The sequence below is a fragment of the Pagrus major genome, chromosome 17, assembly GCF_040436345.1.
Source record: "Pagrus major chromosome 17, Pma_NU_1.0".
In the NCBI taxonomy this organism is placed as follows: Eukaryota; Metazoa; Chordata; class Actinopteri; order Spariformes; family Sparidae; genus Pagrus; species Pagrus major.
Window position 1 is genome coordinate 12,450,827 of NC_133231.1, and position 18,540 is coordinate 12,469,366.

The following is an 18,540-nucleotide window of genomic DNA, read 5'->3' on the forward strand; positions in this document are numbered from 1 at the left end:
TATGGTTTCCTTTCCTTCCTCTTTTCTTGACTTTAATCATAGTAATTCAGCTCGTGACTAAGGCACACCTTTTAACATCAACACCGTCTAATGCTAAATTAACATAGGAAGCCATTGTGATCATTCTTTTTTTCACAGAGCCAAGGATATTTATTGCAACAATTAAGACCTGACTCAATGTCAATACCTTTACCTCATTCACATCCCCTAAATCACTTGAAGAACCCTCCATATCATCCAGGCCTCTTGGTTGGAGCTGCTGTCTCAGACCCTAATTCTCAACCAAGTTTGATGGATGGATGAGCAGACAGATGGATGGGGGGGATCGATGGACCGATAAACGAATTGGCAGACAGATGGACGGATGAACAAATGGATGGTTGGATAAGTGTAAGGGTGAATGGATGGATGGATAGGCATTTTTACACATGGCTGTCTGTCTGCATTCCTGTCATGTCCAAGGCTGATTTTTCACCCAGCTCAGACGTGTGCATGTGTGTGTGTGTGTGCTTGTGTGCATGTGTGCATACGGACATCAGAAGCAACTTTTGTTTTTATGTGTGCGTGCACGTGTGTATGTGTGTCAAGCAGCTGTGTTAAGCAGACAGGTTATCTTGGAGGGATGTGCCTCAGACGGCGAGATGATATTTATTCAGAGGGGCAGATTTGATTTCTGCTTGGACCATTTCCTACTGTAGGCTCTGTGTTGTTTAATCCCATGAGAGTCTGCAAATATGTGAGACAGCACTGGCTTTTGGCCCAGGCCTGATGCACATACTTCAAGCATAGTAGTCGTATTATGGGGGAAAAAAAGAAAATGTAATAGCCTGTGTTTTAGATAGAGAAAGGGAGAATTTGTATCAGCATGTCATACTTGTAGTGGCATACACAAATACTGGTTTTACCAATCTGTACTGTAAGTAATGTAATTATACTCTGCCTAGACCTGGAGTTCAAACATTGTGAAATTGCAGCAAATTCCTAATGTTTGATGTTTTCATCATTAAAGACAATTTTGTGCTTGTGTTAATGTGTTTATGAATACAGAGCAATACAGACATACTGTAGCCACCATAATGGCTTCATGTCAATAGCGATCTAAGCCGTCCCTTGAGCCCTAAAACGACATAAACCACAGATGGTACAATTCAATTTGCTTGGATGCATCATTTCATAAACTGCTAATTCATTTGTGTTAAATTAATGCTGTGCCCATTACATGAGGTTGCTCAATGTGTGCAGATGATGTATGATGTTTGAACAATACTTCTAATAATCTGTAAACTGTATGTTTCTTTTATTAGAGGCATTTAAAAGTTTTGAATTCCCTTTTGAATGTTTTATTGATTGTGTAGGTCCACTCAGTGTTTGTCTCCGCTCAGTTTCCCCCTCTGAGGTTTAAGCTGTAAATAGCAATAACCTTACTGGAGGAAAGAACTGGGAATGAGTCATTAATTATAGGACAATGGTTCGGCGAAGGGCCACTGAGTGCAATCTATGAATTAGGAGCTGGCCAACAGTGCCATTTGCATGATACTGGGGGACTAAATTGCGATTCCAGCGATCTATTGAGAAACAGTTGCTAATGCATCTAAGTCAAAGGAAGCTAGGCACACATTCATAATACATTATCCCTCATCTATGCAATCACTTGAAGAAATGATTGCTCTCTACTCTCTCATTAGCATTTCCTCTCTATTTCCGCCCCGTGTCTTTCTCTTTCTCCTTCTCTTTCCCCCTTCTTTACAACATTCTCTCTCTGTTCTTATTCACATCAGGATGTGACTCAAAGGCACAAAAGCATACCATCATCCAAGTGCACTCCATTGTCTAGTTCCACCTTCCCTGAGCCTGACTGTTCCTCACTGCCATTTAGGTGAATCTCTGTCCCCGTGCATTTAGCGAGGCAATGACAGGTGATGCATGGAAATTACATCAGTTACTGAGAGCTTTGTCTCTTAGAACATCCCACTGAAGTAAAAGCACATCTAATGCTTGTATGAATGAGGGAAGAGGGGCTTTCAGAGCGCAAATGCAAGGTTTTGTATAAAACATCGCACTGGAAGAATGTTTCTTTTTAATTCACCATTGTATGCCTCATGCAAAATTTTAGCTTTAAGTTGCTTTATCTAGGACATGATTTTTAAAGCCTTATTTTACCAGATGAAGCTGAATTAATAGTAGCAGTTTGGCAAAATATGAACAATTTCAATGCTAACAGCTAATCATGGATGTGATTCAAAACCAAAAGCCACCTTATTTTTAAACTTTAAAAACATTTGTCCTTTAACCTCTAGAACCCTAGTGCCTCCTGTGCTAATCATGTAGCAACATAGTCCTGCAGCATACCAACTTAATGGAAAGAAACCAAAAGCACGTCATAACTGTTTTTACCAAAACACAATTCTAACACCAGGCAACTAAAGCAAAAGAAACAAAAATGGTGCCTGCTCACAAATGGGTGCTAGCGCTCATAGTGTTTCATGCTAACAATATAAAGAAAATGCCTTATCAAAGCTGAGACAGATTCTACAGATTCAAGGCCAAAAACAGTTGTATGTAGATGGAATGAATACCTATAGTGAAATGTAAGAATAATTAAATAAGTTTTACTGGTTGTTACATAAGAAATCTAAAATGGTACAGATGGTGCCAACATGTGCTGTGATGGCACATTTGGAGATTCCGCCTAAATACGTCTCAACTAAAATCTCTGAACTTGGCTCTGCTACACTTTATTAGCATCATTCCTGCGAGAAGGAATGTTCAGATGTTGTCCTGTGGTTTTCTAGAGGTTTTGGGCTACAACTGCATCATTCCAAGTCGATTTTCACTCAAAAATTGCAAAATTGAATATTTGACATATTTTGTGTTCCAGCTTCATTGTACTGTGACCCAGTGAGATCTGTACTGATGCCTACACCTCTGCAGACATCTCACAAGTGTTACCTTATTGACCTTGTAGTTGCAGATATATACTCGATTCATTTTGGGCAAGTAATTTTCAGAGAATTTAGATTTTTTGGAGGTTCTGCTGATGCAGAGGGCGGGTCACATAAAGGTATGCACCTTTATATTTAATAAAACCTTCTAGAAGTTAGATGGAGTAAGATACAGTATGAGGTGTTTTACAATACACAATCACATAATCACTTAAAAATGAGACTTGGTGAATGCCATATAATCAAGTTCTCCAGGAGAGAGTTAGTGAAGGGCTAACACAGAATAAGACTTTCGGAGAAATAAATAGAGGCTTGAGGATAGTTGGAGAGAGGGAGTAGAAAAATAGGCATACACACAGAAAGAGAAAAAGATAGATATAGGTTCACAGAGGATGTGCACTATCCTGTGTCTTTAATCCCTCTTCAGCCGGACCATCTGCAACCCTGTCAATGTAGCTATAATTAAAGGGTACGACAGCCGAGGCCACCCGGCAGGGGGTCCGCCTGCCTCGACCCCACGATGCACGTCAAACACACCCCTTCACCCTCCACTGTCCCTCCGCATTGCCCCTAATCTGGTCTGACATTCGCTGGGAAACAATGCAGAAAACGGGCTTTCCTTAGGAAACTATGTGCCAACAATGCTCTAATCCAATGACCAACACTGAAAAACATTTCTTCCCATCAGGGAAAGAAAAATCGTAAACATGACAATTTCTTTGACATTGACAGTTTTAGATTATTTTATGCAATTCTTCCTAACAACCCATTCTAATCTGAAAATAAATTTAGGTTGTTATTGTGATAGAGGCTCAACACATTTGGCAAAACGATATATATTCTTTATAATTTTTGCGGTAATTCCTTCCTGTGAGCCGGCTGCATCCTCTGTCCTGTCTGTGTGAAGGTTTGAGGATGGGAAAAAGAAAGGTTAACTGGGACGGACTGTGTGTACTGGCAAATCTTATTTATTCCCGCTTGCCGAGATGTAATTGTAAGTGAAGAGGGACTTGTGTGTCTCTCCTTGGGCAATGCATATCGGCTACTGCTGGTCTCCATAGATAGGGGCTCCTCTGCTAAGGCCGAGAAGATCTGGAGGATCCTGGACATCTATTTAATCTGACTTAGTGGTCCTGCATATATAACTACCTCTCCACCGCACAGACACATAAAATCACACACCGCTGCACACACACACACACACACGGAAACTACTGTATGTAACATTTATAAGTTATCTGGGCCCACACTAGCAGGAAAAAATATTGCCCCCCTGCTGAGCTGTCACAACAGTGAAAATGCTGCTTACAATATTTCTCTCTATCTACTGTAGCTATCAATCTCCCTCTTTCTATGTGATTCTACCCTCTTTTAGAGGCTGTGTTTGTGACGATGTAGACTGAAAGGTATTTAATTTTTTTCCAACCCCATATATCTTAATGTGGATGAAAAAAAAAATAGAAAAACTGGATATAGTAAGCTTTATGAACATTTACTTTGTTGTGTTGATGAGTTCCATTGGATTTAGCCAAGTGTATCTAATCAACTAACAACTATGGCCCAAACCCTTTTCACTGTTTTACCCCTTCCCCCTCATTTATGTGTGAACCCCTTGCCCCTCAGAATAGAGTTACAAGAGCTAGTGGTTGAAATCCCCTCTTATGAAATGGGGCAACCCTTCAAGACCCCCTGAAGAAAATGGTCCTGTTAGATACACTGTGTTGTGTATTCACACTCCCTCCTTCCCCATTGCCTCACCCTTTCTGCTCTGTACAGCTGGTTTTAGTGAAAAGTTTTTTCTTTTTTTCTTTTTAGAAAAAGTGAGCAGAGTGAGCAGTAGAAAAAAAAAACAAATCAGGGAAGAAGAAAATTCAGAGAATGCATGGTAGTGTAGCAATGAATGCAGCAGAGATATTTACTGTATGCTGTGGGTGATGAGTAGAGTGGTGTCTGTGCCAGATTCTCTTATTAGAGTGGCAACAAGGGCAGGTATTAGTACTCAACTTGGACCACGTCCAGCCACACACAAACACATCACACCTACCCAAACACACACACGAGCACACACACACACAGAGCGTCTGCCCTTGCAGGTGTTTGGCTTGCTAACAAGCGTCCTCTCATTATTCTTTTAGAGAGCAGATTAACTACAGAGATCGCAACAATCATGATCACTAATCAGCTGATGAATACCACCACATCATAATTCAGGAACTTGTAAGCCTTGTTGGTCTCGGTGGCGTTTTAATAGCAAACCTTTAATTGTTCATGTATTACCTGCTTTAGGCCATAAAACTTGTTTATGTCTCTGGCTCGTGTTTGCTCATTCTGGAGAGAAATTCACATGCACACTGTTTTCTTATCGAGTTTTGTCCTGATAACTTCTTAAAAAGTTTAGCAGAATTCATCTGGATACAAAGCTGAATGATGGTGTCATGAGTGTTATGAGTGCTGGGGCAATGTTTCAAAGTTACTTAGAGTAACATGAATTTTACATCACAGGATAAAAATGAGACCAAAACACTGCATTAGTGAATTGCAGGCTCCAGTCCATGCAGGAACTGTGTGGTACCCTGGGATTTACCCTGGGCTTATTGCTGTGAACTAAGTAGGCGAGAGGAAATCAATATCTGGTGACAGCTAGTCAATCTTAGACTCAATGCTGAAACTCCAGTCCGCTTAAAAGGATGGATCTTCCCTACACACATTCAATCTCAACAAGGAAGCCGCGTAGCTCAAGACGGAGAAAGCCCCATGTAAATTGGACCAAGTAGGAATAAATCGGCTGACAGCATCACTAAATAACTTTAAGTCCAGCTGTCCCTGACTCGAAATGGGTTTACGACGACTTGTACTGAGAGCATTTACATGTGGGTGAGCCTGTGGTGGTTTTACATGCCTGGACTCCAAATGAATAGAAATCCTGACACGTCGGAAAACTGGTTGAAGCTCCTAGGTCTTAAAAGAAGCCCCTCAGCATGGAGCAGCGGTGTTGTCGCACAGGAAAAAAGCAATTTCAGTCTTTCACGGTGGTTGGGTAAATCAGATGATGCATTTCTGTGTGCATGCAGGGGTTGATTTATCAGGCAATATCAGTGGTGTTGCAAAAAATCCCTCATTAGGCTTATAGGTATTTGTTATCCTTTGGTCTACTGCCTTGGGAAAGTATCTCCTTCTTTTTAGACTGTTTCACAATACAAGTTTTATATGTTGCAACTTTTTTTATGTCGTAACTTTTTGTCGAACTGTTTTTTTTTATCATATCAGAATTTACATCCAAAAAGTTTTCATGGAAAAAAATCTGCTGTCTTTTGCTGCTGTTTGTTTGTTTGTTTTCCAAAATTAACAAGATTATTATTTTAGAGTGAACTATACTTAACAGAGTGTTGAATAAACTGTTGAGAAACGATCATTTGTTTGAGTCGAGCATCGTTTTTCTCACGGTTGGTTAGTAAAAACAAACACCCACAGACAATGCTGATACATACATTTTTTAGCTGGAGTTTCCTAAGTAAACACACCGACTCTTGGAGTGGCTCTGGGCTTGGCAGAGCAGACAGGCTGATGACCACAGTGAAAGTTGTTGCCGGACTGCCCCTCCACACACACTGACCTCCTCCACAGGCATTAGTGAGAAGGTTGTATTGGACAGGAAAGATTTAAACCAGTTAAAAAGCAGGACCTGATATACCGACCCAATCAGTCAAACAAGTTAAAAGAATTTAATGGTCTATTGTATAGAAAGTCACACTGTTATCAAGATGAACTTAAATGTAGTCAAGTGCTGCATCTACATTTAAAAGAAGGTCATTGGTCATTTTAAGGAGAGTTGTCTCTGTACTGTGTGTAAATTAACTAGCTCATTATTTTATAAAAGTGAATGTACAACAGCATGTTTAAAAGTGAAAGTTTGTTGGGACTACATCTAGAGCAAACGTTATTTTCCCAATGAGAATAGGAGAGTAGAGGGCTACACACATGCTGATGGAGCTAGAGTTCAGTTTTAGTTTAGTTACATTCAGTAACTACGGGCTAACTAACATTGTAACTCTATGGGCTTGAAGAATTTCTTCACATTTACCAGCACTGAGGTTCAGAAGTGATGGTGCTGACTAGCACCCCAGGGTTATGGTGGTGGCCTGCCACTAATTTGGCCAAGAAAGCCATTTTTGCATCTTTAAAAGCTGCTTGATAGGTATGTATTAGATTTTTAAGATTTGATGGCATTTGTTTATCAGATTTCCATGTTTGCTTTACCTTGCTGCACTGTCTGTCAGAGTGTGTCTTAACCATAGACATTTAGGCTGGAGTGCAATACAATAGAATTCCAAATTGAAACACAGTTGTGGTTACAGAGTCTAAATAATTAATCTGTGTTAGCAGCATCAGTCCTAGTAGCTATGGTGTAAACCTGAGGGCCGGACACAACAAAAGTCTCTGAAAAAAGAGCTGCAGATTAAGAGTAGACATTATTGTCTGCTTCCTGAGGCCATTGTATAATTGGCATAATGAAGTTATTGTTTGGTGAGCAGAAACATGGTTATCTATTGCCTCTAAGGAATACAAACAAATACTAAATGAACGAACAAGGTCCAGGGTGTGTTCCTTTGACTGTGTAGGCTCCTTAACTAACTGAGAGAAACTAAGGGAGTCAGAAATCAATGGAGAGCGGATCTGAAAGAACAACACACAAGAATATTAAAATCACCGAGCATCAAAACACTATCATATTTAGGCATGACTAGAGACAACAGCTTGAAAACAGAGATAACATTTGCATTTGATTTTGGAGGTCTACAGATCACAATGCAAAGCAAATAAATATTTCCTCTGATAACAAAATTCAGCAGCTCAAAGGATGTGTAATCACCAAAAGAGATAGTAGAGCAGATCAAAGAATGCATATAGATGACTTCAAGCCCCAATCTCCACCTGAAGATCTAGGTCAATAACAAAAATAAAATTAGGTGGTGTGAATTCAATCAAGGGAATTAAGTCACCTTCAGTGAGCCAGATTTGAGTTAACAGAAATAAGTCCACAGTGTTTAAACTGATTATTTCAACACAGGTACAATATTTTTTTTTTAGTGGGACCTCATATTAAAAAGACCAAAATTAGTCTTACAGCCCCCACCTTGTGCATCAGAAAGATTTTACAGGAGCAGTTTTCATGGTCACTAGTTTCTGATCGCTTTGATTCATATACCTCAACATTTATGTTGCAATCAGTTTAAATGTTAAGTACATCATTGCCAATAGCCCTGCTATTGCAAGGAACAGGCATAATAAAAATATCAAATCAATAATCTCTGTTTGAACAGGGTATTCAGTAGGGTCCAGCTGGTCTATGCATCAGTCATGTCGTGCTATGAAATTTGCAGTGGGTAAAGTTTGAAATCGGTAGCCTTGTGCCTTTCTGTCTGATAAATTCCATCTCTTTTGTACAGGTCAGTTCTGGTCCAGACAGAACTGACTGGACAGAATAACCCCTCCAGATTGTTGGAATGGGCCCAGACACAAGACAGAATTAGTCCAAACTCTGAATGGTCGAACATAATGATTCAAATTTTTAGTTTAATAAATTGTCTAGGTTTGATGTTGCTCACACCAACGTGGACAATGACTGTGTGGACAGAGGGGTGCAGGTTGATGAAGGCTGGGATGTGCTCCATAATATGCGGAACCTTAGACCCCAAGTAACATTAAGTGATGCCCTTAAGATGTTCAAAGGACATAATGGAACCTCCAACAATTTAAAAGTCTGGTTGAGGTGATGAGAGGTGGTGATATGCGTATTCAAGGACCAGGCTCATTGGCTAATCACAACCAGGTGTACTAGTACTTTAGACACAACTTTGAATGTTCTCACACATTTCCTTAAGAAGTCAACAATTATGATTAAATGCATTACAACCATTAGTATAGTAATTAATTTTATTTTGAAAAATAGTATATATATATATATATATATATATATATATATATATATATATATATATATATATATATATACAAAATAGTATTTTGAATTTGTCACTGTAGTTCGTGTTTGGGATTATAACATGCAACCCTTTGGCATCCATGGCACAGGGTTGCATCTACTGCAAAACATTGTATTCACCAGAAGCCACAATGGTTGAGTCCAGCTTTGGCCCATAGTGTTAAAAATACATTACATGCATCACATATTGTATGTGTAGACAGTCAAGTCTTTTCCCCATAGGAAGTCTAGTTGAAAAATCTGTGACCTTGAGAGAAACAGTCTTGAGAACATTCAGCTTCATTCCATGCCTCCTACTGCTGTTTTGACAAGTGCAGCCCAATCAGACATGTAGGTTCAGGCTCCATTTTCTCACTCTCTGGTGACTGTGGGGGTCATAGGGTGTGTGTGTGAAAGAGAGATACAGAGACTGAAACAGAGAGCGAGAGGGAGAACTGTGTGGGGGAAACTGTGTATCATCCTGTGTTGGTATTATGCTTATGGGTGACATTCATTTTCAATTATGTGTGTGTATGTGTGTGTGAGCTTGTTTGGGGGCAATTTGTGGCATGTCTCAGTGTCTGAATAAGTGTCCGTGAGTTGGGGGCATCTATTCACAACTGGTGATAGTGGCATGATGAGCGACTGCCTGGGGCCTCAGGACCCGAGGAAACAAAGACCCCTGACACATCTGCCTCTAGGTGTGTGTGTCAGGCAGAAACATCAGCATTTATATGTGTCTTGCGTTCCTATGTGGTGTGTGTGTGGGCATGTGTGTACGGTGTGGCGCCAACAGGCTGCAATAATAACCAGCACCAGAGGGAGACATTGGGCACCTTTTTTGACAGACACTGTCCTGACTTTCTTGACCTGTACTATTGTACTGACAGAAAGAAAGAAAGAAAGAAAGAAAGAAAGAAAGAAAGAAAGAAAGAAAGAAAGAAAGAAAGAAAGAAAGAACACTTATTTAGATCCATGGAGAGAGAGAAATAAGGAGAGGCTAGCTGAGCTGACAGATCACAGGAGCCTTGGAGCAGGGCCCAGTTGTCCTCTGTGTATGGTTGGCTGGGGGGTAGGTGATGTCAACCCCTGACAGGTAATTTGGTCTGAGTCGGACTCCCTGGGGCCAGCAACACACATACACTTACCCAACACACACTCTCACACTCTTTTAAGCACTCGTGCGCATGCACTGTCTCGAACCTGGCCCAAATCCCCATAGCCACTCTATATTTGGACTTGCTCTTCAAAAGGACATTGAGAAGAAACACATGCAAGTGTCAAGTGTCAGTGTCAAATCTGAAAGAACTATAATAAAAATAGTAAGTTTAGCTAATAAATCATAGGCAGAGGTGAATAACAGGACCAAAGAGTCCAGGGGCATGCTAGAGCTGTACTTAGCCACACATAGCTGCAGTCTCCTCATGCTACTTATAAAAACAAAGTTATATAAATAGATGATTAGATTATAAATACATAATCAAAACCTAATTATTTCATGTGGGGTGCAGAGGATGACTTTAGGAGCCTTACGACCTGAGGAAATAAGCTGTTCTGTAGTCTGATGATGCGGCAGCAGATACTTCTGCATCACTTGCCAGACAGCAGCTTTGGCTGGGGTGGGTGTTGTCTTTTAAGTATCCTTTGTGCTCTGTGCAGGGACCTCACCTCACCAATATCACTGATGCTCATTAAATAGGTACCAATGAAGTTCTGGGAGGTTTCAATCACCTGCTGCAGGCAGAGCCCTCCTGTCCTGCCATGCACACTGGGAATTTACTCGTCATAATTTTTCTGAATAAAGCTGTTTCTGGGTTATTTTTTAAAATTTTATTCACCAGGGTGGTGATGTGTGAAGACCATGACAGGTTCACTGTGATGTCAATTCCCAGGAACCTAAAACTGTTCACCTGTACTAGCTCAGCTCCATGAATGTAGACAGAGATTTGTGTTGTTGCCTCTTGTCTTTCTAAATTCAACAATCAGCTCCTTGGCTCTGTTGATGTTGAATAGTAGGCTGTTAACACTGTGCAAGATTGCTGATTTCCCCGTGATATGATCTCTGATGATGATGGTGGTGTTGTCCACAAACGTCCCAACAAAGGTGTTTGCATACTGATATTTAGCAGGTGTAATGTTTTGAATGTCCAACTTCTTAGTTTAGCATGTTAGCTTGCTTAAAATTGTTAAACTTTAAACACAAAGTGCAGTTGGGGCTGATGGAAAAGTTTTGCAAATATTTGATCATAAAGTATCGCTCAACTTTAAATGTAGACGTGATGATGGCACTAGCTGGAAAGATAACGGACCACCAAAGGCATTAGCATTCATCCTCTGTGGATTATTTATATACAAAATCACAGGGCAAACCATCACATAGATATTTATTTAGAGATATTTCGGTCTGGATCACAGTAACGGACTGATTGATCGACCCACAGACAGACCCACATAGAAATCACATCGGTCCCACAGACTTTTTGAATTACAATGACTTATCAAATTACATCATCACTCCTCACTCTCTACTTTAAAGTTTTGTTTTTTGTTAATACTTTTCTCTGTGTCTATGAAGGATATGAGGGAGTCTCTCATCGTGCATCTACAGGACTGCATCTAGACCTGTGCTATTGATGCACGATGAGAGACTCCCTCACCTGTAACAGTACCCAAGTCAAAACTGTGTTGGGCAGGTTTTGCTGTCTGTTGGCCAATTACTGTATCTCTTTCAGCACAGAGAACTGATGCCATCACCTTGTCTGCCCCAGCTGTCCCCATAGATCCCCTGTGTTTTGTGGATGTGAAGGCATGGTGAGGGCATGTCATCTGGCAGCCTGGCTTGGTCAGTTACTGCTGCTTTGGCCAGGATGCTTGCCCATTGGCTTTGGGCCACAGAATCTAAATTAAGAGACTCATAATGACTTTCATTAATCCTCTGTACTGTATATAAATAAAGCTTACTCTTTTTAAAAGGGCAATAAGCAACGTTGCCGTTTCGGATACAGCATTTTCCCTCTTGTGCTTAAGAGCAGTAAAAAATGGTTTGGTGTGCAAGACATGAAATAAAGTCTTGCTGTCTTGGCAAAACATTACCTGCCAGATAATGAAGTTTAAGACTGTGTTAAACATTCCAGTAGAATAAGGTTTCCTTAAGTCATTCATAAATGTATCTGCTTTTATTTGTATGAAAACACTGGTTTTTGGCCAGTGTTTGTTGAAAAACTGACTGATGTTGTGGTGAACTTATTTTGGCATTTAAACCAAGCAAATTTGTGTTATTTTCCATTCAATTTATTATATTAAAGGCTTAATTTTTCGACATTTCTGTAAAACACTAATAAGTGAAAGGTCAGTGATAGAAAGGCCAGCCCTCCTCAGAGCAGTTTCACATCTCTCTCTCACAGCAGACTCCACATATCCCCTGGTGTGTTCTGAGTGTGAAAACATGTCAACATACTGGTTGGCCCGGTCAGCGCTGCTCTGGCCTCACTGGACTCACTAACTGCCTAGTTTATGTCTGTCTGTCTCCTACTTGGATAAATTTGGCCTGGCTTGACTATGGCCTGTCCGTCTGCTAGCCAATTATTTTCCCCATGCCAGGACCCCTGAACTCTCTTCTTCTAGGACAGACGTGTAGATCCCATGTGTGCTGTGTGTTGTGTCACTGAAGGTTGGCCTGGTCAGTACTGCTTCAATGAGGCAGGCGATATCTGCCTGCTTGGGTCTGGGTTGATCTGTTCAAAAGACATGTATGAACAGTCGTCTAAAAGAGAAACAGTAGAGTGAAGTTAGGCTTATGGTTGAATACGAGGGAGCTATTTTACCTCTAGTGGAAGAGAAAAAAAAGTCACTTCCACCAAAATATTTGGTATTTCTTTGTACATTTTTGATGGTCGGAGCTGACAAGAATTGGTTTTAGTCATGGTTATCCTTTCTCTATTTTAGGTTTGCTGTGAGTGTGACATGGATCTTGTGAGCCACAGTAAACTGTCTTGGTATTTCAGTCTTTGCCTGCCTGTGTTATGGCTCCCAATTATCTTCCCAGGCCAAGACCCTCTTGAGAAGAGAGGTGGAGGCATGGTCTTGTGGAGGGTCATGATCTTTGCAAGATGTACCAGCAATAGCAAAATGACTGTACTAACCACACACGCAGAACATCACCATTCCCATAAAATTAAATACATTACTCAAGAACTCTACTTTTTGAAATACTTGTACTTTACTTGAGTGGGAAAATGCTGCACCTTTTCACTACATTTATTTGATAGACCTACAATCAATCACACCGAAACATGTGACGTAGTGTTGCTTAGTTTAACAGTTTGAGCTGAGCCTGGTAGACCTACAACCAACCAATGCAGCAAAACGCTCGATGTTGGACTTTTCAAATCTGGACTTGTGACACTGCTATGTCAGTCATCGTGTCAAACCTTTTTCCATATCACTTAAATGGTTGCGATTGTTCCAACACAAGCCAAGTGGAGTGGAACGGGAAGAGGGCCAAACATATCTGCCAGAGTAATTAAACATGAGTTCGGCAGACTCACTTAGTTCCCAGTCTAATTGATACAAGTTGCTTTTTCCAGATGCAGATTAATGTTACATGTAAATAACATTTAACAACAATCAACTAATAAATTATACTAACAGTACAGATTAAGTCAAGTTAAGTCAATTGTATTTATATGGTCCAAAATCACAAATCACCCTCGACTTGAAGACAGAAACCCGAAGAGTGTTGATCCAGGAGGATGACTGAGCTGGCTGAGCCGTTGCCAAGCCACACGATCTCCTCTCCACCATGATGACCTGGAAGAGCACATGCCACACAAGATAATTAGCTAAAAAAAAAACAGAGGATTGTTAAACATATGTGAGCAATGATCCATTAAGCTACCCTACAGCATATGAAATGTAAAATTAGCTCCACCTTTACCAGTAGCATTACCATTAGTGATGCCATAATAATGTGGCAATAATTATAGCCCAGTCATATTGTAGTTATTATACTAAAATGAGCCATACTGCATAATGCATTATTTTACTTTACTTTTAATTTTTTTATGCCAATTCTTGTGTACTTTTAAAGCAACATTTTGAATTCCTACAGTGTTGTATTAGTACTTTTACTTAAGTAAAAGACCTGAGTATGTTTCCACTACAATAGACATAAGTTTACACACACATGCAAATACATGCGTGCCAAAAACAGGCATACTGTACAGGCATTTGCTAATGAGTTCACAAGGGGTTGAAAGTCAAACCCCTCTGGGCTAGAGAATGTCAGGGGAGTTAAGCAGAGGTGGGTTTGATTGCGTGTGTGTATGCTTGCATACATTTGTGCATGGTTTGGGCACTGGTTACAGCAGTCTTTTTAGCAAGCATGCATAGCTTTGAGCCCTTGAATCCCTCAAAAGACGAGTGCTTGAGAGGAACTGAGCACTTAAAGTATCTGCTGTGTCAGTGAGTAAGGCAACTTGTCAAGAATAAAGACAACAGAAACAAATCACAAGACAAGGCAACGGATCAGAAAGACTGTGCTGAAACAAACCTCATATTCAATATAGTAGCAATATAAGCGTGGGACAGTTTAGCAGATGCAAGCCACTTGCTCATTCTATAAACGCACTGTGGCTTCAAAACCAAAGGCAAGGCTAATAATAATTAGACTAGAGGGCCAAAGGGGCGAGTGACAGGATCATTTGTGACTCAACTAAGAGTGTAACTTGGGCCTACAGACAATGGTGCCATGGGGTGTTTTGTCATGGAACACACATAGAAACTGTTGATTTGAATATCGTCAGTGCAAAAATCTAATATCTGCAAAAACAGGAAAAAACTTTGCATTTAGAGGAGGATATATCTTGTAATCATCTCCAGAGTGAGAACATTCTTAGATACCTGGTGCTTATAGAACTGTATACAGTATTGTGTGTCTGGCATAAAAAGGGTAGGAAGCAGCATTATTTGGCCAAGACAAACCTTTTCATTATGTGAATAGATGTTTAGGACTGCGTATATGAGGGAAAAAAATAGAAATCTAAATAAAAATAAATAGATTTAAGGCATATTATACAGTATTTATATATGAACTTCCTCAAGGTTGACAAAATGGCATTTTCCAGAGATATTTTTACATGTGACAGTGGAGAATTTACACATTTTAGCATTTGTGGGGAGATGTTTCAGTAGTGTCATCACAAAGAGAAGACAAGCATTATTACATTACCTCATTATTCAACCCACCCGTGACTCTTCCTCTCTCTCTTTCTCTTCATCTCATTTTCTCTCTGTCTTTTACCCTCCCTCCACTGCTCCACACACATTCTCTATCCTCCAATTCCCTTGGTGGCAGCCAAGGCTCTAACTGACAAGCTTCAAGGGAGACAGAGAGAAAAAGAGATGGCAAGAGAGAGAGAGAGAAAAGGTAGAGAGAGGCAGTGATATACGAAAAAAAAAAAAAAAAGAAAAGGATCCTGGCACCAGAGTACATTGTTTTCGCTCTTTGCCATGTTTCCTATTTTCGCTTTCTTTACCCCCCTCCTCCACTTCCTCGCTGCTCCCTCTGTCTGCCTTGCTTTTTAGTCTGCGACGCTCCAGGCAGATCAAAATTCAACTCACTGATGTGTGACTAACGTTAGGACACACAATACGCAGCCACAAACTCTTTGATCATAATTCCATTTAACAGTGAAATAGTACGCTGCAAATACAGAATGAGAAAGACAGGGGAAGGAGGGAGAGAGGGAGGAGGGGGAGCAAAAAATAGGGAAATTATTGTGCTTGTTACTTTGTCTTCATGCCCCATCAAGCTTGAGACGGTCGGCTAAATGTCAAGAAAATGAAAGACATGTACTGTACACAATTAAGGATTAGTTATTAAAAATATGCCCGTAGCAAAGACGGATGTTTCATTTTTATCTATTTATTTATTTTTGCCTCATTTACATCACGGGCCACATTTCTTTAACAATAATTGTGCTGAAAATAATGGGGCAGTACTGTTGCTTGAAAGAAAATGCATGCTTACACCCCTGTGCTGAATCCTGCCATGTTGGCTGTAATACAAATAAAAACCTTGCCTGTTAAGTAAATTAATGGAACAAACAAATTGGAAGTAATTGTGCACAACTGCGAGGTCATGGTATTTGTTCTGAAGAGGATGAAAAAGAAATGGTAAGCTCTTAGAGACACATGGTTGAATTGATGGTCAGATTTCAAGCACATTCTCTCCTGAAGGAGGATGAGATTTCTGAAGTTAGCCAGTTAGTTTTAATTGACTGTAATGTGTTGCTGTCAGTTGTGGACATGAGCACAGCTTTGACAGTGTTTAACAGAAAAGGTTTGTCTCAGAAAGAAAATGTTATCACGTCCAAAGAAATAATCTATCTAATGCGCCGATACATCTTGCCACACCTTAGGTTAATCGAGGACTCCTATAATGACATCTCAGAGCTCCATGTAGAAGATAGCTCTCACAGTCCTTTTCTCAAGAACATCATAATTTAGCCAAGAAGAGTGAGCCTCCTGAGGGAGTCCTGTTGCAATGAATAAGTCTCAGTGGCTGCCCGTAGTGTGTATGTTCCTCTTATTACAGGCTATGGACACAAAGCTACCCTCTCTAATTGTGGATGATAGGTTGACCTTGCACTCAGGAGAGCACTACTAGAGTGAGCAGTCATTGACAATGTTAGGAAGTGAATTATCTGGGTGAGAATGCAGTATGTTTCTAGTGTTAAAATTTGCATTTTCTCAACCTGGCCAGGGTCATGAAGCTCCAACACTTCCTTATACCTAAAACGACTGAATATCTCGATTGCCAGTGACTCCTAAAATGGCATATATGACTGCTCCTAAAATTACATAGTCTACCCTATATGAACCATGGACAGTTCCACTGACAGAGGAACTGAACCTTCATCATACCGGACTTTTGTAGTCACAGGGATAATGTTAAGAAACAGTTACAGTTTGGTTAGGTTTAGGCAGCGGAACTATTTGATTAAGTAGTTCCAGTGCCTAACAATGTTGTACATAAAGTACATCAGGTTACGCTCATGATGAAAGTTAAGTATGCATTACATATGTTAAATTAAAAGTAGGGAAGGTGATTCTGGAGAAAGATTAATGGGTCTCATTCCCAGGTTGTCAAATACAGACGCTTTGAGTTAGAATTTTGGGCCGAATACCAACCCAAAGCATTGGTATTTGAGGACCTGGGAATGAGACCCAACAATCAACAATCTTTCTCCTGCCTACCTTTAATCAGTGTTGACATTTGGTTTCATGGTCTTCTGTGAAAGTCTTGGTGTGCTTGACCCATCTATCCACCCCAACCTCTATCACATGTCGCTCTTTATACAAAGTCACCGCACTTCCTCCTTTGCTCCTGTCATAATTACTACAGCCGAAAGAAGTCGCCGCCGAACAATAAACATTAATATGAGTCATGATAAGATGCTTGCACAGATGAACTATAGAGCCATTTTTTGGTCAGGATGGGATGGAAGGTCTATAAAGCCACGGGTCTGTTCACAAGATTGTGAGATTATCCACTGCCAAATAATCTCTGCTATTTGCAAGACACGAGTGGACTTTGAATTTACATACAATCCAACGATGATGTCAGCTTGGATGTATAGTATTGCTTCAAAATTTAGCTGATGACCTGCATGTTCACTTTTCATTGCCTGTATAGAGGATTCCCTCTGGAGAGAAGATTACCCCCCATGCACAATGTTCTCAATATGTGCATTGTGTGCAACAAAAGGAGATGATAACTGCTCCAAAGTCACACGCTGTGCACCAGTGTTAGTAGCTTGTATAGCTCTGTATGCCTCCCTGAGGGTTGATATATGCAATAAAAACTATAGTACTGCCAATATGCTCAACATTGTGCAATGATTCTGAAGAAACAGGAGAAAAAAGCCTAGAAAGTTATCCTCACCACCTTCAGAGCCCTTGAGGTCAGAGAACCCATCGATGACCTCCAGTTGTTTAGTATAATCAAACTACAGAGGGCAGTTGGATGTGTCCGTTGAGTTGTCTTTTGGGCATCTTAGAGGCATGAAAAGTATTTCCTCTGTACTTGTTGGGTTGAGTCAGCTTGCCACAAAATCAGTTTTAAGATAGCCCTGATGGCAAATTTGGCACAAGCCTGTGTGGTAAACTACTAGCTAAACTCATTAGAGACAAAACACTACAAAATTCACCATGACATGATTTGATGATCCATCATGAATGGACGCCCATGGACTTTCCATGACTTATGCTCAGTGACTTCTGTAGTTGAATTTTAAGTAAAAACTCTCCTGCTGAGGCTGAGATTTCTAAGTTACATTTTTTAAATACATTTTTGAATAAGAAGTTAATTTGATGATTGTGACAAATTTAGCCTTTTTTCTGCAGAAGCACTGTTACACATTGTCACATTCAGACAATGTTTTAAATGTACTTAATCAAAGACTATTTTGAAAGTCTGCCAAATACCCCTGAGAACAGGGAGGACTGAAATAAACATCTAAAGCAGAAAGAAGTGGTTTGATTTACTCCAAATGTCCTGGATTTTGTTCCTGTTGAAAGAGAAGGGAAAACAGGAGGTGGCGGTAACCCTCCCTG